Genomic DNA, 22,202 nt, shown 5'->3' with positions numbered 1-22,202 from the left:
ATGACATCACTTTTCTATTTTTTTTTTTTTTTTTAAAAGAGTGTTCAAACTGATCCCAAATGTGTGGACCAATCATGTTACTACTAAGCTGTCCATACTGATCATGTGACTATCTGCTAACCTATGAATGTAAGGTGGACGTTTTATAATTGAGAGCGATAACGGCCAACACATGTAGGCAGGTTTTTATTGTTGTTCTGAATCAACAGCCATGATACATTACTCTCCCGAGTGCCTCAGACCTTTTTATTTTAACAATTCTGAACAAATAAGATCCCTCAGAGCACCAGAGGGACACAAATGTCCACACCTGCGCAGCACTGACTAAATCCTGAGCTGCAATAAACTGAACATAGATTAAAAAGACATTTTTAAGAATTTAAGTGTTTAAATAAGAGGTTTAAATGAATGGGTTTTTTTTAAAAATCTAACAGAAAAGGCCTGCTGTCAAACAACAAAAATGCTGTATAATAAAAAATGAAACTTTGACATAGTTGACAGGATAAATAAAGTACAGTGTAACCTTCAACCCTCTTTAGTTTGCTGAAAGAAATCAAAACACATAAAACACAGTGTGTCTATGGTCGATCTTGTGCTTTATAAGCTGATGTTTTAGAGGTGTCATGGTCACAAATTATACAGACGCATTCTTTAATGTCGAATTTCTCACGTCTCTTTGTCCAGATTCCTGTTGTAGTAATTGTTTTAAAGCGAGCGCTTGGTGCTTTCAGGCAGAACGCTGATCAGTATGCATGTGTAGCCGACAGGATTCATAATGACTGTCCAAATACAGTACCTTGATCTGACAGCCACACTGTCCCCTGGCACAGTGAGCTGAGTAGAGGAAAGCATCACATTCTCAAATGAATGGTTACCCCTGTGTGTGTGTGTGTGTGTGTGTGTGTGTGTGTGTGTGTGTGTGTGTGTGTGTGTGTGTGTTTGTGTTTGTGTGAGTGCGTGCAGTGCGTGCAGGCTTCAGCAGTTGGGGAGGGGCAGAAAAAAAGGAGTATGATTCATGAAGTGAATGAATAAAACACAAAGTTGATAAGTTAGCCGTTCTGGCGCGACAGTCACCACAAAAAAAAAAAAAAAACGACCCGTGGGCCGGGGCAGCCATGTGCAAATGAGCCATCGGTAAACTGCTGAGGAGTCATTAATTAGATCAGACACAACTTGACAGACGCCCTGCAGATAGAGGGCTGCAGGGATAAATATGCAGGATGTTTGCAGAGGTCTTTAAAACACAGTCATGCCCTGATGATTTCAGACGTGCAGCGAGCGCAGGTTAATTCATTCATTCATTGTGTCATATTTGGGAATAACAACTCTCAACGTGTTCGCGCATCATTTGCAAAAATTCGGCTGCTGAACGACGGCTCCTGCAGGATTAACAGCCGCACCGGCGCAGTCCTTATATTCGGATCTTAAAATGATTTTTGCCAAGAAATATATGTCTGAGCTGTAGTTTCAACTGTGCATTCTCCACAATTAAAAAAAAAAAGAGTAACTAAATATGAAATCTAAGTCAGTGCTGTTCTATCCTCTGCAGCCTCATCATATTTACAACCTATTCTCTCTGGGGGAGAGAACCCAGTAGGATGAGGGATACATAATCTCTCCTGACAGAATGTTCACGAAAATTAGGCTCGTGTCACTGCTGTGTGCTTTTGGATACTTAGCAATGAGAAGCCAGCTTGCACTCAATTCCTAGCTGCTTTACAAATGACAGCAAACTGGAGCAGCTGTGTGTCTCGCTGTGCGCAGATAAACAGATGTCGGAGATGCCGCTGAATGGCTCAGAGAAAGTCCAAGTCATAATCACAGGCTGAATAACACTGCAGTGGTTTCAAAGTTTCAAATTAGTGTAGGTGATAGCACTGTCTCCATGGTTACGCGGTGGCCACGCAGCACAGGAGGACCGCCTCTATATGCATGAGACGACATATTCTTAGCATAGGGAGAACTTTCCCTGCTGGGTGGACACGCTTCCCGCTCCTCAGGCCGGGGTAGAGTACATGTGTTGTGGCCCACTGTGGGCACACACCCAGCGAGGGGCGTGAGCTGTCCCGATATGGCCTTGATAGTCCCGGTGGGATCACGACACCGCCTGCCCACCGGTCAGACCCACCTGCTCCTCAGCAGAGCCAAACCCCGCCCCCATGCTGGCTACACTTCCCGTTGAACACGCGCGGACACATGGCCGCTCAGAAAACGTCATCCAGCTTTGCATTTCAGCCAATGCTTAAATTGTTCTAGGCATTCATGCATGTTTCACACCCACAGTGTGAACACATTTGTCCTTCTCAAAGGGAAAGAGAGCGAGGTCCAGACCTGGACCGGTCCTGTGCTGCACTACAACTCAGCAATTGTGCCGTATGTAGCTAAGGGTGTTGTCTAATATATCCATCCTTTTTTTTATTCGTGCGCTTGGCTTTTAGATGAAGCACCATCAAGTTTGAGCCTGAGAGACTTACTTTTGAAGTAGAACGAGAAAGAACTGAGCTAATGTGTGCATCCGAACTGTTTTATATCAACTCAGCAAGAAGTTCAGGCACAATGTGTAAATCATGCACACCCCTTCAGCAAATTATCATCCCATCCCAAAAAACACCAATGACGTTCTCTACATCAAACACAGCTGCCAACACCTCATTTATTTCTGCAGTTTTTTTTGCCTCCAAATACAAAAACTAAAATGTAGTATTATAAGCTGCGTGTCTATTTGTATTGCTATGTATGAAAATGCAGAAACACAGCCGTCTGCAGGTTTCATATCAGATGTACAATATAAGATGGAGTTGAAATCCAGTTGTCATAGATTTTCAGACTGAAAGTTACATTTCAGGGATCATCAGTCCACCACCTCCAGTCCAGGCTGAAATATCTCAATGTACAGATATTCAAGGGCCTTAGAGAATGAATTTAGTAGTAGTTAGTTGCAGCACTCTCATTCATTTAAATGAAGATAGTCTTTGGCACAGCGAGGGTGCCAACGCATGGTGCTCTGGCAACCCACATAAAACCTGCTTAACATTTGCTGCAACGCAACGCAACGCAACACAACATTGTCCACCAAGGCGCTGCATTGGCCAATCATGTAAACGCAAGCACACATAACTGGTGCATTGCTTTTAACGGAAGCAGCGTTTTTCTATTATTCACTTTGTGATCCTTAAAGCATTTTGAAACACTTTTCCCTCACAATGGCATCTTCAGAGTCATTCATATTCAGCTCAAAGCACCACCAAACTACACTCGAGCACAGCCGCAAAGAGCTGCTAGCATGGCTGTAGAGTAACTGTCTTGATTTTAAACATGTACAATACTGATTGGACAAACTCTTATAATAAAGATCACGTGAACAGTAACTGTGAGTGGACCCTGAGGTGACATTACCACATTTCCAAAGTCAAGAGAAAAACACTGTTAATACACAAAACATGATAACATTACATTTAAGAGCAGATTCTGTACAATTACTGCTCTTCTACGTCCTTATTAATCCAACAAAGCTGCTATGTATCCATGTTGGAGCCTGAAATCTGTGTTATGTCATATGTGACATGTGGCTCTGCTCTAGTTTTATCTTCATGACGACAGTGTTCCTGGCAGAAATAACATGAAACTGTGCAGGCATGATAAAACCAGTCTGAACCGAGTGACTCACTTAAATCCATCCGGCATGGAAGTAAACAAACTTGGATGACTGCTTTAGGGGGGCGGATGGCCCCAGGTTTGAGCACTCTTTCAGTTCTATTTTAATAATATGAAAATGTCCAGTGCTGATGTTGACAGAATTGTACCAATTAACCCTCTAACTTAGTTAACCAAAAGAGGATTCCATCGCACCCAAATAAATGCTGTCATTCCACAACCGACCACAACACCCAGGTCTGTGCTCAAATAAAACTCTTGTGCTTAAATGCCAACGTACACACCGATGAATAATCATTAGTCATTTCGAAATCCACATGAGCCACAATGCAGCACTTACTTTAGACAATATGCCACTTCTAATACCTACTTCTTTTATTATCTCTTTCTCCCTTCAACAGCGGTGGAGAACGATAGGAGCCAAAGCCAGGAGTTGCATTTTCATTAAAACCAAATTATAAGCGGTGTCTCAACTGCATGCCAAATTAATCAGAGCGCACAAGGCCAAATGGCCTCCTAAGTCACCATATGACTGCTTGTTGACAAGCAGTGTAGCATTTAGAGGGCTATTTTTTATGGAGTCCAGTCCAGTGCACACTCCAACATAAAACTCATCACTTCCACCCAATTTCACAGAGAACTAGTGGGGAGCTCAGCTATAAACACAGAACCCCTCAGTATGTACTGAGCCTGCTTGTAACCAGTAGCAACAGCATTACCCTCATTTCATCTGTCTCTCCTCTGCTGTGTGTGTGTGTGTGTGTGTGTGTGTGTGTGTGTGTGTGTGTGTGTGTGTGTGTGTGTAGAGGCTCTCTGGCCTCGGTCAAACACAGAGAGCAGAAGAGAGGAGAGACTTTAGTGCAACAGCAAATGACAGCAACACACAGTAAGTACTCTTACACAGGGGCTTCGCAAGGAGTGCAAAACATCTGGGGCTTTAGCCCTGCAGACACCATTTCCTCAGTTACTTTGGAAAAAGTAATCTGATAACTGATTACCGATTACTACTTTTAAAAGTACAACAAACCTTAATATTCTCATCTTTAGCTGACACCAACTCAAAATAATGACTGTATTTCCAACAAGAAAACGCGTATCTCTCTCCTCCCTCCGTTGTTGTGTGTGGTTGTGTCGCTGTGTGGTGTTACACGTTTCCAAAGAACCTCCGAATATCCATAATAACCAACTACTATAAATGCTGCAATGGTACTAAACAGTAGGCTAATAGACAGGCTCTGGTAATTATTCTGACTCTGTCCATATATGGACATATGTGAAAGCCAGGTCAGCTTCTGCACAATTTGCACTGGTGACAGTGTTGCATTTGTGACTGCTGGCCGTTCCATATGCAACCACATAAAAACCTCTGGGGCTATTTTCATCATTAGGCACAGAGATCCGGAGCTAATCCCAAAATATCCGGGGCTATAGCCCCAAATGCCCAGGTCTAACGACACGCCTGCTCTCTCACTATGCTGAAATAAAAGTGAGCATAAATTAGATGCATAACATAATGATTGCATTTCTGGACCGGGGGGGTCTCACTGAGGGGGTGGGATGCCGCCCTAAAGGCAATGGAAGGGAAAACACTGGAGTGTCTACACAGAAATGTGTGCTGGGAAAATTGGAGCCGTAACACTGAAAGCCCACGGGGTCGGCCTTTCTCGTATGAGCTCATGTGGCTGGAAGTCCAGGCTCACTGCTCTACAAAAACCTACTATCCATCACAAAGCTGGACTCGCGCTTCTTTTCGTCCCACGTGAATGAAAAGCATATCTCTGAGGCCTTTCTCCAGTCAATTGTAGCAGTCTGTACCTAAATATACTTTCCTCTGTTTTCTCGCTTTGTCTAGGCAGTGATACGGTTGATCTGCTCTTGGTGTGTTCGGTGTGCGCCGCAAGAAGAAAGACAGAGAGGGGCTGACGTACCGCACCGAGAGAACATGCAGGGTGGAGTGGCGAGGAGCCAGGTGACTCAGAACATGTGACAGGGGGTCAGTGCGGTGGGAGGTGGCGAGATGAATGACTGAGGTGTGAATCCTTGTCGCTAATGGAGGCATCCACCTCCACCAAACTCTCTCACTGAAGTATGCGATTAGCTCATCTCCAGCCCTGCGTTGAGCTGCGTGCCTTCAGCCTTTGAGCCCTGTGTTCAAATATTCCACTGTGTGTTTGCGCTTGGGTTGAAATCTTGATTTTGTTCCAGTTATCTCGTTGTGAAGCAAAAGCTGCCGCATTCTTTTGTGCAACTTAAAGACTGATGCGTTAACACAACTGCACAAGAGCTATGAAATGTTTTTTTCACTGTTTCAGTGTACAACGGCTTTGGCGTATTGCTTTATGTAAAATCTGAAATGCTTCCTCTTCACACTTCACCGGCTAATCTGACCATTCTCTGCGCCTGTTGTTAGTTGCCTTGGTTACAAAGTCCTTCAGTGTGGCATCATAGTACAGTACCGTCTCTGCTCAATGCAGAGAGGAGCATCGTTTGCTTTGGAGGAGGGTGCGTGTTGAATGCTGCATTTTGCTAAATTTAGAAGATTCTCCTTTCCACGTTCGTCTTTCGGAGGTCCAAGAGGTTTGTTTATGTCTTCAAACAGCAAGTATTGATTAAATATTCATGTGCATTACCGCATGGATCAGTGCGACGATTGTGTCTTTCCACAAAAGGAGTGGGAACAGTCACTTTGAATGAATCTTACTGGATCGGCTCATTAATGTCTACCACCTGTTCTCGCAGCCTGGTTTCCCTCCTCCTTATCTGTTGACAAAGATTTTGCAAAGTGGATCTCATTCAATTTGAAATCGCTGCGTCTCATTAATTTAAAACTTTAGGCTGATTAATGAAGCACCCACAGGTCAGATGCATGAACTTATTTCAGGATTTTATAAACAATATCATCCCCGCATTTTTTTCCCTCTGTTACAATACAGGTAAAGGAAGACAAAGGTGAGCATGTATATATATTTTTTTTTTTTGTTGCCGAGCGAGGTTCAGTGTGACTTTATGAATCACACTGAACCTCACCGGGGACCTTTTCAGGCTACCAGTGGAATCAGATGTGGGAAAGACTGAGGCAACAAAAGGTTACAATCTTCTTCTTCAACAATCTCTGACTACATCATTTGAGGGAAGCATCTGATAACCATTAATATGGTGCACCAGTTTTCCTAAAGTGACTGTAATTTACACTTTTATAACAATGTATACAATGACAATGGGAACACTTGCTAAAGATGTCACCAGTCACTGGAAGCATATTAGCTGATACCGAACAGTGATCAAAGGGATGTTTCTTTACTTTATTGATATCTGGTTAGTTTCCTCTCATCAAGCTTTATAGAGACCACTGATCAAACTTCTTACAAAGATTATCAGCCAGTATTATCGGTGCCTAATCAATCAGATCAGCCGTTGTGACACTCACAGCAATGAACCTACAGAGAATTATCAACTGACTCTGTTTGGCTGTCTGGCTGCATCTGTTCTGGTTTACTCTCACTGCTCTCATGATGTTGTTTTTGGCCACATCAGACAGTTGTTAATGGTAAAATAAATAAATAAATTATATTAAAATTGAGGTACAATTAATTGATTTGAAGGAATGATCATCTCACATCACAATTTTTCTTTTCACTGAAAAATCTATCTAATCATGACGATGTGACTTTTGCTGGGGTACCAAACAAACATGATTTTTTTTTTACATCTGGACAACAAGATTTGAAGGTCAGGACATCTCTGCACCCCTAAACTACTCCATTATAGTGCTGCTCTGTCACACATTACACAAAAAGAATATATTGTGTGTGTTTTGGATGCTGCGCTTACCCATACTGCAGTTTGGATAATATTTTGATTAATTGCGCAGACCTCAAACCCACTGTACACTCACTGCTCAGCACCAAATAGCCGTTGGCAAGAAGCTAGTGAACATATTGGAACATTTAGCAGCTAAAGAGCCAGATATTTAACTCCAGGGTTGGTAAAGACCAAAAACAGAGCTAAATGAGAGAGAATATTAAACTGACATCATTTTAAATGGATGAATGATGCTCTGTAACAACTGGATGTAAACAAGTATTTGCTAACGTATTAGTTCATTATGTAAACTTAAAAGGTGATTATTATGATAGCCTCACAGGTTTATTGCTCTGATTTATTTAGGTAGTAAAGATATTGGCAGATGTCCATGAATTCACTTTGTTACACACTTTAAGCGGTAATTAAATGATTAAATCATTTGTTTTCATTTGCAAATCACTCCTTTGTAATATAAAAATTACTGTACGTGATCGAGCCTGCTGGGCACATTGTGATTAAATTTTGTTGTTTGGATAAAACCTCATGCCCTTCCCTTCCTCCTGGTGACTCAGGCCTCCTTTAACACTTGCGATTTAATTGCATACTCTCTGTACAGAAGTTTTCTGCTCCATTACCAAGCCGCTATACCCCGCCCTCCTCCCCCTCCTGCTTTTGCCAGAAGCCAAAACTGCACTGTTACACCTTTCAAAATTGCCAACTGACAAAGCTGAGCTTGTAAGTGCACCTCAAAATCCATCCAAAAAACAGAAAAACACAGACAAGAAAGCCTTTTCAGCCTCCCCATCAAGGCGTCTAAAAACAGTGCGGTAGTATTACTGTCAGCCAAATCCTGATTCAAGGGCCAACTCAAAGTACATTTCTATCAGCGTCACCACGGTGACAGACTACCAGAGCATGTGGGAGCAGCATCGATTGTAGTCATGCAGCTGCAGGTTGTCTTCAGGCTCTGTCATGCAACTTTAATGAAAATAGATTTCCCCTGTCCTTCACCTGTGCAACATGCAGTGGAGACCGCTACAACATGTAGAGGAGACAGTATTAAAGGGGCCGAGAATTTAATAACTGGACTGACGCATGAAACATGACAGAACCTGGAAGCTTTAATCTTTCATTTTCTCTCAGAAAATACATTTCTCAGCGTTACATCTTCTGGAGCTGGACTGTTGTTTTTGTTTTGTTTTTTCACTGATTCTGACGAGCAACATAAGATTGAAATTTCAATCCATTTCATCGGGTGTTTGTTGCACCTAGCAGAACCACACTGCAGACCTGAATGAATGCATCAAAATGTCACCATGTCAAATATGGGAAATGATATGTATTACTTCAGGACGCAGTCAGAAACACCGCAAGTCAATAATAATTCCCTCCCATCCACCCCGGTCTTTATCGCTTCAGCCCCTGTAATCTCCACCACTGTTGTGAATGAGGAAATGACAGAGCAGGCAGCTGGGGTGACAATCTAAGTGGTGCTGACAGCAATGCTCCACACAGGAGGCCCATTACTTCTAATGCACGGCGGAGAGGAGAGGATGTGCCAGATCAGGACCGCGGTCACGTCACCGCATGCTTTTGCATAAGCGGCTCGCTCGCAGATGAGAATGTCTACAGTGGCAGCATGAATCAATGTTGAGGTGAAATATTAATCCACTTCCATTTAAAATTCCCCTTCAAATTTTTCTATTTGTGGGTGCGAGGCAGGGTGGCTCTTTGAAGCCGCACGGTGCCACAAGTAACCCTTTCACTAAAGATAAAGTTTGAGGGCAGAAACACTGATGCTGTTTGGGGTTTGTAGCGGACGCTTCCACTGTCGTCATCACGATTGATGGCACTGATTAAATCAGTCGAGCTGAATTATATTCGATCAACAATAATTGTTCCGTCTCATAAACAGCACAGGCAGTGGGACATGTTGTTAAAACATAACTGCTGTTTAACGCTCCCTCTGATACAGCTCAAATTGACTGATGACAGAGTCAGCAACTTGTTCCGAGGTACCTGCGACAAGAGGAAAACGAGCCAGGAGAGAATAGCAGAGATGAGAGTGATTAATCCGCAGCGAGCCCTCCTGAAGAAGATGACACTACCTCCCTCAACGACACTGACAGGCAAAACAAACTTTGTCGGTCTGCAAAGATCCTGAAGAGGAGACGGAGACAAAGAATATATCTTTAAAAAGTAGAATCTGACAGGAAGTAAAGGGCAGTCAATAGCCCTGAGGAAGCTGGAATACAGCCAGAAATGTAGTTTCCTGATACATAAGTGTACAGGTGTATATATAGATAGTGTGCTGGTTTTATTTTACCACCGAAATACAGTTTTTTATATTTTACACAGCATTACTTGTTAATAGCTAAGGATGCAGCATCATTAGTGCAGTAGTAAGAAATAAGACACATTCCGAAAAAGTTTACCATGAAATCCTCAGCTACTCCATTTCATAACATCTGTGTTGGTGTGGTTTTTAAATCACGAGAATGATTTGTAAGAATATTTGGGGGGGGGTCAGAAATTCAGTTGGTTAGTTGACATTACATTACATAACACATAATAAAGCTGCTGTAAGCAATGTTTTAACTTCTAACTTCCTGTCCATTTTGCAGCAATGAGGCCTGCAGTCTTCTTTGCAGAGGAAGTTACAGTCTAGCCAACTGCGCTAAACAGTCCTCCTCATCTTCTTCTTTGGTTTTACCTGCAGACTGAAAACCACACCGCCATCAACTGTATTGGATAATATATAACACAATGCTATGCACTGTCGGGTGCGCTGTCTTGAGTGAGAGAGAACGGGACGCACAGCTCCAAAAATAGAAAATCAAAATGTGGCGGCCAATGTTGATATAGTGGCGGACTGCCACATATACATGAATGTGTGGGAAATACTGCATGCAGGATCATTGTTCCATTGCAAATAAAAATATATCTACGTGACTGAAGCAGAAATATTCAGAGCGTTGTCATTTTTTTAAAGTCACGTTACGTTGAGACACGTTCACAGACTTCCCTCCTCACTCCCCGACGCCATCCAGGAAATTACAGTGGCAGGCGACTAAAGGCTCATTTATGTTATGTCAGATTTGCATACTGTATGGATGGGGATGGAGCCTTCAGTTGGTACTCTGCATTCATTTGATCTGTATTTCTGCAGGTTTTCTGAAAGCTTTAAGCATACGAACCTACCAAGCAGACAGGAGAGAGAGGTTTTCTGGTGAAGAACACATGGAAGTACTGTATATGGGCTGTGGTGATCATGTTGTTCGAAACAGACTTCGCTTATCACATGTAAAGTGAGCATAAATGTGCCTCAAGTGAAACGCACCCACTACCTTGAGTAAAAGTGAGAATTTCAATGGGTTGGAGCGTCATTAGAATCATTTGGAATGATGTAAGTGCACAACTCAACAGAATATACAACAAAGGAGTAGTTTGAATACATTTTAATGCGGGAAAATATTACACGTCTTCAAAACGGATGCTTCCACCCGTTGCTGTAGCTCATCCCTTTTAAGTCTGACTCGCATAATCATGGTCTTCGCTCACAGAATAAGATGTTGCTCCTCATTAATCAGTACTGAAGAGGGGGAAATGTATTTTTTCAAGGCACGTCTGTTCTATCTTATTTCTGTTCTACTTCTTTACACATTTTATACATTTCCATTTTATTTTTATTAGCTCACTATCCTGTGTGTTAACATTTAGCTATAATACATTGCTGTCTTGTTGTTAACCATTGTGAGTGAGGTGACCTCCTCAATGTTTTTTCCAAGTAAAATAAAGGTTCAAGAAGAGGATGAGGAAGAAGAATGATTACTTCCCCCTATTTTTTTTTCTTCTTTTGCCTTTTCTGAGGACCTTTCAAGGACCTGAATTGTTTCCAAATCTGTTTGTGCAGTTGACTGCACAGCGGCTCTGTTTTACTTGCGTTCATGTTCATTTTTGCTGCATGAATGCCTAAAGGCAGATGCTGAGTGTTGCCTGCGTGAAGGGAATGGGAGCGACTGTGGCGACTTCCACGGTCCAGTGACATCACATGCATTTCCTCACCGGAAAGAATGCCACTATAAAAATACGACAACTGCATTTCTTGTTTGTGATAAGTACAAAAATGCTATGGAACAAGTTGAAATGTCTCCATGAAGGTGAAGAAAAGAAGTCCACATATCTCACTGAAATGTTACTTTCTATCTGATTGTGTCTGATGCTGAGTTGAATGAGAAGATTTGACTAGAAGACAATATACTTAACACCTAATCTACTATATATACACACTATACTTCATACCTAATACACTACATATACTACAATATATGTAATACCTAATACACTACATATACTACAATATACATAATACGTTATACACTACATATACTACAATATACATAATACGTTATACACTACATATACTACAATATACATAATACTCTATATACTACATTTACTACAATATATTTCATACCTAATACACTACATATACTAAATATACGTAATACGTTATATACTACATTTATTACAATCTATTTCATACGTACTAAATACTAAAGTAATAGCACAATAATACTAGTATACTAGTATTACAATAGTATTACAATAGTACTATAATATACAAAATATACTATAACATACTCAATGTTAAATATAGCACATTCAACATAGTGTGTATATATATATATATATGTAGCTAGCTGATTGGGAGATGTGTCTACTCCCCCAATTAAAAATATCTTTTTCTGAAAAATGAAGTTACATTTTCTAATAGCTAAATGAGAGTCAGAAAGTAGAAATATTACTAATAAGCAGCTGCGAGGTGTGTCAACAGAGAGAGGACGATCTGAATGATCGCTCACAATGAAGCAGACGTTTACTGACACATAGTGATGAATAAATAACCATCAGAGAACAATGTGCATGGAGGAGCTCTTAAAACAAAGATGTTGACAATCAGCCACTAATGTATGCACACACGCTGTATGTTTAGCACGTTCATTTTTTAATGCATCAATCATCTGTCCACAAATACGAGCATCTTCCCTTTCATGTTGAGATTAGGTGGCTTAATGTCAGACGCTGCACGGCACGGCTGCTCAACGGCTGCTACAGGTATCACTGCAGGATTTATCCACTGTAGTATCCCCCCCGGCCCCCCTGTTTTACTCTCGCTCGCTCCTCACAGCAGGATATTGATCCAGCAGAAAAATGGAGAGCGCTCAAACGGCTACAAAAAATAGCCCATGTGTTTGCCGCTGATATTATCTGAGTGCGCGGCGTCACTTGTGTTAGCTCGGCCGGCCGAGTCACACGAGGACAAGCGTTTGATGGTGATGGGTGTGATGGGTGGACGGCAGCAGCCGGAAAACTGGAAGAGCCCATTGACTAAAATTTTCCACACTCAATCCAAAGCTAATGGTGGCAGCAGTTAAAAGTCACAGAACGACATGGTTTGCTGTGTTAGTATAAGGGATGAGCTCCGTTAAAGCATCATATTCATATTTGCATGACCTCACACTTATGAAACAGAATACATCTGCAGGCTGTTTGGAAGAGTTTCCCTAATGAGCAAGCATGTATCACTTTATTCAATTTCCTCTGCTGCTACGTAGCATTTTTACGGCCTTGGCTGTTTGTTGAAATTGGGAAAGATACAAAGATACATCCAGTTTGTGTGGCAGGAATCCGTATTTATGAGCTCTACCTCACATGCGGGTTATGTAAAGTCAATACAACAGTCAGCCTCTGCAGTGGCTGAGTATCCACACGCTTTTGATTCCACTCTTCAAAGCGAGAGACTCCGCTCACAGTCCACACACACCACAGTTCTCATAAAAAGAGCCAGTCCTATCTTATTACTTTAGATCTAACCCTTCCACACTTGAGGGATGTTGTCTCTGACTTAAGTCATTAAACTCCCTTCTCTTGTATAATACAGGTCCCTCGCTCACACTCAAAGGGCCTGCTATTCTTATTTTCCTCACAACACCACCGACAACATGATGAAATACCACATCAGGAGCGTACCTGGCCCTGCAATAACGTCAGCAACGGGGACAACTCCTGCACTTCAGTGTCAAAATGAGTGCCTCACTCTCCACAGAGAGAATGACCGTACCCTCCCAGTGCTGACACACGGAAGTCGGGCAAACAAACAAGGAAACTTCTCTGCGTTCGTCCACAGTCCACTTGTTGGGAGCATTCTTGATGAATGTAAAGTATTTCACATATTGGCTAATCTCTCTGTGCCCCCCCTCCCCACTCTGTGATATCTCTGCTGCAGTACACACCGATTTATACTCCAATATTGCTGCTCTGTGTGTGTTTTGATAGGCACTGGCACTCAGCGGCACAGTGCTCTCCTCGACTGTGTAAGAGCACACATGGCGAAATGAGTTTTGCCGTGTGGCTCTCGCACAGAAGCATTAGTGACTGACAGCTCTCGCAGGTCCCATAAAATTTTTAATGAGCGCAGATAAAGCCGCAAGCAAAGGAGAGAAAAATATAAGTGTAACATCTCAGAGACAAAGGAAACAGAGAGCAGAGGTGGACCAGCTTCCAGTCATCGTTACCTGTGTTCTTTGTGTCTGATCGCCCATTTACTGAAACAATTTTAAAACTGCTCTGTGTTCTCACTCAGTGTCCCGCCCACAACTCTGTGTGATTGGATACACGTCACAGAGTGGAAGGATAAAGTTGCGTAACGTGGAAATACTCGAAATTGTACTTACATGTACATGAGTCAACTGTAGTTAGTTACATTTAGTTACATCTAAACATTAAGACTAGGACTGTATATCTCGACTGTACGCCATCAAAATTGGTTTCAGTTCTTTGGGAGTAACTGAAATACATGTAATGGGTTTACATCATTAGGATACGGGAAAGGAAAAAAAGATAACTGTATTCTGGTAAAGTTACAGTATACAGAATTAGATTACTGATACACTTTGTATGAAAGCAGATGACTAACTGGGTTGCAATTTTGAAGTAAAGAATGGGATACTGTTCTATAAACCGAATACACCGAATAAAGCGAGTGTGTTGTGCTTAAACGTTAAATAAAAGCAATCTTACTGATATCTCTCTCCTCTCATCTTGGTCTTGAAATAATCCAAAAGTAATGGAAAGTAGCATCGCTTTAATATTGCGGCACCTGGATTACTTTACAGACTACCTTTATTTTAACAGGGAATCAGTAACTGTATCAGGATACATTTTTAAAGTCGCTGCTATCCACACTGACTCATCTGAAGCCGCAAAGTAACCAACTACAAAGTCAAATACACGTAGTGAAGTCTAAGTACAAAGTCGCAACAAATGGAAACACTCCAGCCAAGTACTTCAGTAAACTGTGGTTAGTTTCCATTCCATCACTGGTTATTTGAAATTTGAACACCTTATTTTCACTTCACATGTATGTCAGCTCCAAAGATCAGTCACAGGTACGCTCCATTACTCACGAGCATCTGGATCAACCCTGAAAAAACCCACATGGGTCCATCCCTCACACACACACAGAGCCGCAGTGTATTGGTGCGGTACTTTTCAGAGAACTCATACATCTGGATGAGCAGACGTGAACTGATCCTGCGAGCACCTGCCTCTTCCTCTGACCGACTTATTTATGTCCATTCACTGTCACCCTTGTTATTGCACCAGTATTCTCACATTTCTACATCTGCGCTCCCATTCTCAAACCCCATCCTCACATTTCCACGTGTCCCCCCTCCAGTATCGTGCCAGCAGCTGAATCGAGAGCCGGATGCACTGCGACGTTGGAGCAGCTCTCCCCGGAGATCTAATTGTGTACAAATTGCGAGGCTGTGTGCTAATCTGCGGCTCTTTCCTGTAGTTGCTGCTGCCACGGGGGCCACCTGGGGTCCACCGCAGGTCTGGACCTCCTCTGGGGCGGAACAAATCATTAGATACAGCTCAGCGGTGACCCATCGCGCATGGCTCATCTTCAAGACGTGACACATGGGTGAACGGAACTCTCCCATCGTGGGGTTTCTCCCCCCCCCCTCCTCTGAGGCTCAGCTGGCTCACTCGGCTGCCAAAGGTTCCGACCTGAATTTATATCTAAGTGGCGGCTTAATAATAATAATGACTGTCAGGAGGCAGATTGAGACCTGATTATTAAATCCTAGAACGTGAGAGTGAGCGTCTGCTCCCCTGATGTTCTTCTGAGGCAGGGAACATGCGAGAGTTCAGAGAGATTAGTGTCAAGAGTCTGGCAGGTTGTTACAGTAAAAAAGCCTGATCCGTTCCCTGCGTGCTGATGGCAGCAGGAGTTATTCCTGATGAACTCCGGCCCCCCTGCAGAATGCTTAAACACTGATTGTGCCACCGTTCAGAAACAGAGCTAATTAATGTTCATGTCTTCACAAAGGTCGTCAGCGCATGTGTTTTAAATAACAACAGCAACAAAAAAAAATGTGTTCATTTCTTTTGTCATCCGCTTGACTGTTAACCTCAAAACGTCTCAAAGCTTTTTTTTTTTTTTTTTTTTTTTTAATCTCATTACGCATCCGAGGCAGAGCTGTTCGATCATCCACACAAGTCATAATTAGATTTCCTGGATTCATATTTAGAGGTCTTGTGTCATCATCGTCCCACTGTTGCCCGAGGTCGCCCTGTTTAGAGAAAAAAAAAAAACATCTTTAACCTCAGCAGCAACCTCCTCTCACCAGAGATGGGGGGGAGAAGAGACGCTGTCAGGCAGCATCGCTGACCTCTGACACGGGGCTGCCCGTGCGGTTTTTCACATTTAGAAGTTTGCCCCGTGGGGAGGAGGGAGGGAAGGAAGGCTAAGTAAGTCAGTAGGAATGATCATTTGAATGTTGCTCAGTGTTGTGGCATCAGCAGCATCCCCACAGAGTTGCAGCATCAGCACTTGCGCGGACGTGCGCCCCGTGGAGCCAGAGGAGACTTACGGCGCTGGGTACAACTCAGGCGCTAAATGACTCTCATGGATCAGGATGACGAGGAGGTTTAATGCGTCTGTTCCTTCTTAATTCAGACCCTCATTAATGCTGCACCTGTGGCAAGTTCGCCAGTTTACAACAAACGCGCCGGCGTCTCAGTTCGAAGAAATTCTTTTGTTGGACATCTTTAGATTAGTTACCGGAAACACTGTGTCGTAAAAGAGTTCAAATCTGTATCGTGAAAAGTAACATCTCCAAGTGTGAAACCTCAACGAAATTCCTGTTTAAGGCATCTGATGGTGGGTTAATTAACACCAGGGCGCTATTTCATCCATCCGTCCTTCGTTCTGTCAAATATTATGTAACAAACTTCAACTGTAACTTATACTCAATGGATAAAGGAGACGAACACTTCGCATTTGGTGCTTCTGCGCATCCACTGGTTCGGAAATGTGAACGGCTCCCCAGCAAAAAAAAAGAACAACAACAACAAAATCAAAACCATCTCAACTTACCTTGACACCAAATTCCGCCTCTTACACGTAGGATCCAGTGACTGTCAAAGTGGAGTCGGTCCTCGGAGAACCCCCCCTCGCTCCTGCTACACTAAACGTTCCTGCGAAGTTTGGATGAATAAAAGTACTTCTTCTTCTTCTTCTTCTTCTTCTTCTTCTTCTTCTTCTTCTTCTTCTTCTTCTTCTTCGTCTTATTCTTCCTCTTCTTTTTCTTCTTCTCCTACATCAAATTCTTGCGCTCCTGCAGCCTGTAGTACTGTACCATCTGTTGTGCCTGTGCGCGTCGAGCTCCGCGCCGTGAGGAGGAGAGGAGGGGAGGAGAGGAGGGGAGGGGAGGAGAGGAGAGGAGGGGAGGAGAGGAGAAGAGATGAGGGGAGGAGGGTGAGTGTCCAGAGCGCACCGCGGATAGGACAGTCGGCCAGCCAGCGCGCGTACAGGAGGAGAAGGGTCAGAGGCAATCTGAGCGGGTCCAGATCCCGGCGGACCGGATGTATGGGGCGGGTTATGGTTTAGAGGATCAGCAGGCTGCGGTGCTGCAGCCTGTGGATCCATCTGATCCACACCGGCTCACACTGCTCACTTTCATCTCACCACCATTTTAACCTGTCCCTCCCTTAACATTAATCTGAATGTTAAAATGTAAATCAATGCTAAATTAAACATTAAATAACAGAAAACACCTTGTGTCGTATTCACCTTAACATCATTAGTCTGCCTCTAATTACATGGACTGGCTCTGTTGTTGCCTTTGTCAGGTGATGGACACATTAATAACGTGTTTCCTGGCAGTTTTAATATTGTGACTTGAAGCCACCGTGAGTGTTATTTCTGCAGTGTTAAATAGCTCTGTGTTCCAGCAGTTATCACCACTTAGTGTTCATGCAGTGAGAGAGGAAAGGTATTTCTGGTATCCCTGACCAGTCTAGCCAATCAGGACAGAGAACTCTGTAAAGGGGCGGTCCTGCCTGCTGGGGCAACAGGCAGACCTCACATTAAATCTTGATCAAGTGTTGGAGGTGCATGACAGCTGCTGGCGCTTTGACTTTCGGATCTTCCGTGTTGTGGGGCTCATAGAGCGAGCGCACTGGACTCTTCCATCAGCCGAGCTGGCTAGCTTCCAGTTTAGTGCACGTCTTACTTGAAGGGGGACAAAATAATTTAATTGTACGCCTCCTCTCGACTTTCTAACATTTATCGGACCAAATGGCTCAAATTATGACAATGGAACAAGTTATTTCACCGGGGTTATGATGCTCAAAAGAATGATCCACCTCAGCTGCTTCTTTCATAATGGAAGCTAATGGGCAAAAGTCTTCAGGGGGCCAGAGTGCATCATGTGACGGTGCAGTTACCCTGTTTGTCCACTGCAAAAGTTGTCTTCAAAGCCTGGTGCTCTCAGTGGGGGGCTTGGCACAGAGCTGGATCCTCCTGTTCACCAGCAATGGCCGAACAGGGAAAGTGACCAAATCTAGCCCAGGAGAAAAACAACAGCAGCGCTTACACCATATTTATATAGAAATATGCATATTTGACAATTGAACAGACAATTAAATAAAAAAAGGGGGTTAGACTCTGAAAAGAAGAATGAAAGTAGAGCACTCCAGACACTGTACAATATTGGTCATGGACCAACTGGATACATTGTTGATAGTTTACCATTCATTTTTGACATGTATTTTCAACATTTTTGATTGTTTGATAGGTAACCGTTAGCGATGTTAGCTAGCCATGAATCTTGTTAAAGGGCAACGCCGAAGCTCCGACCTTATTCCAGGATGTGTGAAATATTTTAACTAAGTTACAGATGAAAAGGCACCAGGAGAAGACATGTACTGTAGATAGACAGATTAGTCTAAGCGACCTCATTACTGGATAAAGGATTTGAATAATGAATCAGAGAGAAGGATGGGTGGCATTACTATTGTGTGTATGCAGAGCTTTTTAGAAGGCCAGCAAGGCTATCTGACGAGCTAACATTGATGACACATTTTCAAAACACTATATACAAAAATGAACTGTCAACTTTTAACAGAATATACAAAGCAAACAAAGTTATAGACAATAAAGTGCTTAGATGACTATAGATGTATACAGTAGAGTTGGCACAGGAATTGGAAAGACATGTTTGTTAAGTGGAGCGACATCACACTACAGTGAACAAGTGAAGAATTGAGCATTCATTCACCGAAACAGAGACGATGTTCATTCATAGCAACTTGTTTTTTGTTTTTTTTCCACATCCTTAACACGGACAGCGAGCCATTGCTTGCTTACTCAAGTTGATCTGTTTATGAGCGTCAGGTAATTGAAGCCTAGCGTGAGTTCAATCAAGAACACAATCTCTGCCATTCACCTCTCCCTCTCTTCTCCTCTAATCAGCTGACCGCATATGATTCATTTCCTCTTTCTTCACTTAACCGACCTGATTTTGCTAATAACACTATCATCCTATTATATCACTGCAGTCAAACTTTAAAATAAGTCTCCTCTCAGAAGCTGTCAGCTGTCATTTCCAGGAAATCGTGTGAATGTTCTTCATATCCAGTGGCCAGGTCGAACTCACCAGAATCCCCCCCCCATCATCAGATTCTCAGAATTCTGTCTTCACCACCACCAGTGTCTAGACTCCACACTATACACAGCTTCACCTCCTCCACAAATATGAAGACATCACGATGCAGTCTCGCCGCCAAAGACTTTTACATTCTCTCATTGTGCTCATGGCAATAAAATCTTTTTTTGTTCGCTCTAAGTGGCGTCTCTCCTGATCGAAATGCAGGAATGTAAGTGTTTGTGGAACTGTTTCTTCATCTGTCAGATTATCCAGCCTTTCTTTGACAGTTTGTTCACAGAGAACTCAGAAACAGTGTCTTCTCACCAACACTTTCTGGTATCATACCAAGCATATCGTTCTGGCGTTCAAGCGAGGATTGGATTCGTTTTACGCAGCATCCTTTTTTTTTTTAACAAATCAGGGTTGTAGTTCAGTGACATCAAAAAGGCTGTAGTGTCTCAGAGAAAGATATCACAAAACCTGCACGGATAAAAAAACGAAGATCGGCCTGGCTCAATTCGAAGTTGTACGTGAGAATGTAGGCTTTTGATGTAATTGGGGTGAAGCTGTGCATACATCTACCGCTGACATCTGATTGTATCTCGAGATGAAAACATGCTCTAACATTCCGCGCCTTACCCCAAACCCTCAAGGGTCCGCGCGTCCACACATATTACCAATGAAGCATGAAGGGAAACATATACATAAAACTAGGACCGGGAAACAGTGGAGGATCATGGCTCGAGACACCGGACATTCAGAGAGCAGATGGTTTTCACTCGATGTGACAGATACTGTACGATGCAGCACATATGCTCAGAGTGATGAAAACAAAGGTCAAAAGAATCCAGTAGTTAACACACGAACTGGAATCACGTGGCGAGGTTTTCAGATGACACGTCTGAATGTGTTATCAGATGCTAATTCTTCATTCTCAATCTGTGTCCCTGCCAAGCATAAATTAGCACTGATGTATAAGCTATCTCTGTTCTATCACCTCCCGCAAACAGAAACTGGATTCCTCCTCCGAACGTGGCTGCCTCCTCACCCACATGTGCTGAGGCAGGTGAAGACGGATCCTCCCACCCAGGGCGAGTATTTTTGGTGGGGCACAGACAGAACGTTGACCCCGGTGTCGCTGGGTGCCATCTGCAACCACTGACAGGAGCCAAGCTTCCATACTGGCCATTTACAACTCCTGCCAACTGGGTTCATGCTTCTTCAGCTGTTCACGACGTGCTCGCCAGGCTTGGCCGCTCTTATGACGGAGCGATGGACAAGCATCACAACGCAGCGGGGTCACTCACTTCTAAGGGATTGGGCTTTGTTAAGAAATTCACTCTTTAGAGGACCAAGTTATGGGAAATACTGCAGGTCCCTTGTCCTTCGTCTTCCAAATTTATGGAAGAAAAAAATGATAGCTTACCACTCTAATGTATGGCCGTTACCTAGCATCAAGAGATGGTTAGCTTAGTGCAGAGGATCAAGTTAGTGAAGGTCTTTTATCCTTCATCAAACAGGTTTAAAGAAATTCTAGTCTTCTTGGTGAACGTTACACGGTCGCGAGGCTACCACTCATGTGTGCCATTAGCAATAGCCAGGAGACAGTTGGCTTACCATATGCTGGAAACATGGGGAACAGCTAGCTTAGCTCTGTTCAAACTTGGTTGGTCAGTGTTTTCAATTTGGATTTTTTGTACAGTCAAATAAAAGCAAATATGTTGACTAGTGAGCTTTAGAGGCAGTTTTCAACTCTTGGTTGGAGCCAGGTTAGCCTTTAGGTTTATGGGGGTTGAGATGAGGTGTGTTCAGTTGGGTTTAAGGGGGTTGCTGGATACACGCTATTGTTGTTCACCTGTCTGAAATGATATGGTTTCCCTGAAATGTCGTTTGAACAGTCTGACAACAAAAGGAGCACATGTCTGATGGGATCATGGCATATTAAGCGCGACAAATAAAGCAACACATATACCCCTCGGTAATGCCTGCGCACAAGACAAGCCTGATCATGCAGCAGATAGTCTCAATTGTAAAAAGTGTGAAAGAAGGCAGTATTAGCAATGCACATGTTTGTTAAGAGTTGAAAAGCTTGCACAGAGTGTCGTCTGATGTGTTCAGCACCTGCAGTCAGTCACTTTGTCTCCTGTCACGACCATATCAGTGATGTAATGAGGCAGTCAGTGGCTATTGCAGAATGTAGACTCAGCTGTCATTTCTCAACCTTGGGACCGGAGAGACAGCTGGGGATCTGTCACCAGGACGTCATGTTCTTCAGGGCCGGCCCACAGCTCCACGTCGTGCACAAGTCTCACATGTGCCTTAGAGAACCTGTGTGTCCGCTGATCAATTCATCCTCTGTGGCTCCTTGTGAATGTGGCACATGGTCAGAGACATGGGCAAACATGGAGAACAGAGCTATTTATGACAAGCAGCTCCAGAATTATGACAAGTTCTTCGTGTCGGGGGTTGGCTGTAATGCGTGTTTTATCTCTTTCTCAGTCCAGCCACAGAGTGTCTCTATTCACTAGTCTGATAAATGCAGCCTCTGTGCAGTCCTCACATCACGTGTGTTACATCCTCGGTTTACTTTTTACCTCAAAAGTTTCTTTGTTGTTTTTTTCTGTCCCTACCCATCCTCACAATTTTAATCAGGCACCTAGTACTTTTGGTCACAGACAGACTGTGCTGTTTCACTGCAAACGCCTGATATCACAACGACATCCATGGCCTTGTAGCATCACT

At 43.1% G+C, this 22,202-nt stretch overlaps 1 protein-coding gene across 2 annotated transcripts in view; it reads right to left on the bottom strand.

Annotated features, from left to right (window-relative positions):
- Nucleotides 1-17,375, bottom strand: part of camkvb (CaM kinase-like vesicle-associated b) — a 47,081-nt gene extending 29,706 nt beyond the window's left edge. Inside the window, exon 1 of one of the 2 annotated variants that reach the window (XM_037102600.1) lies at nucleotides 16,907-17,375. The gene's annotated coding sequence lies outside the window, so the exon portion shown is untranslated. Of the gene's footprint in view, nucleotides 1-9,477; nucleotides 9,504-16,906 lie in introns of those variants that run through there. The other variant, XM_037102601.1, reaches the window with a different exon arrangement.
- Between the last annotated feature and the right edge of the window lie 4,827 nt (nucleotides 17,376-22,202).

The sequence above is a fragment of the Acanthopagrus latus genome, chromosome 6 (genome assembly GCF_904848185.1).
Source record: "Acanthopagrus latus isolate v.2019 chromosome 6, fAcaLat1.1, whole genome shotgun sequence".
Taxonomy (NCBI): domain Eukaryota; kingdom Metazoa; phylum Chordata; class Actinopteri; order Spariformes; family Sparidae; genus Acanthopagrus; species Acanthopagrus latus.
The sequence above is the reverse complement of the archived record's forward strand: the minus strand, read 5'-3'. Positions and strand labels throughout refer to the sequence as shown.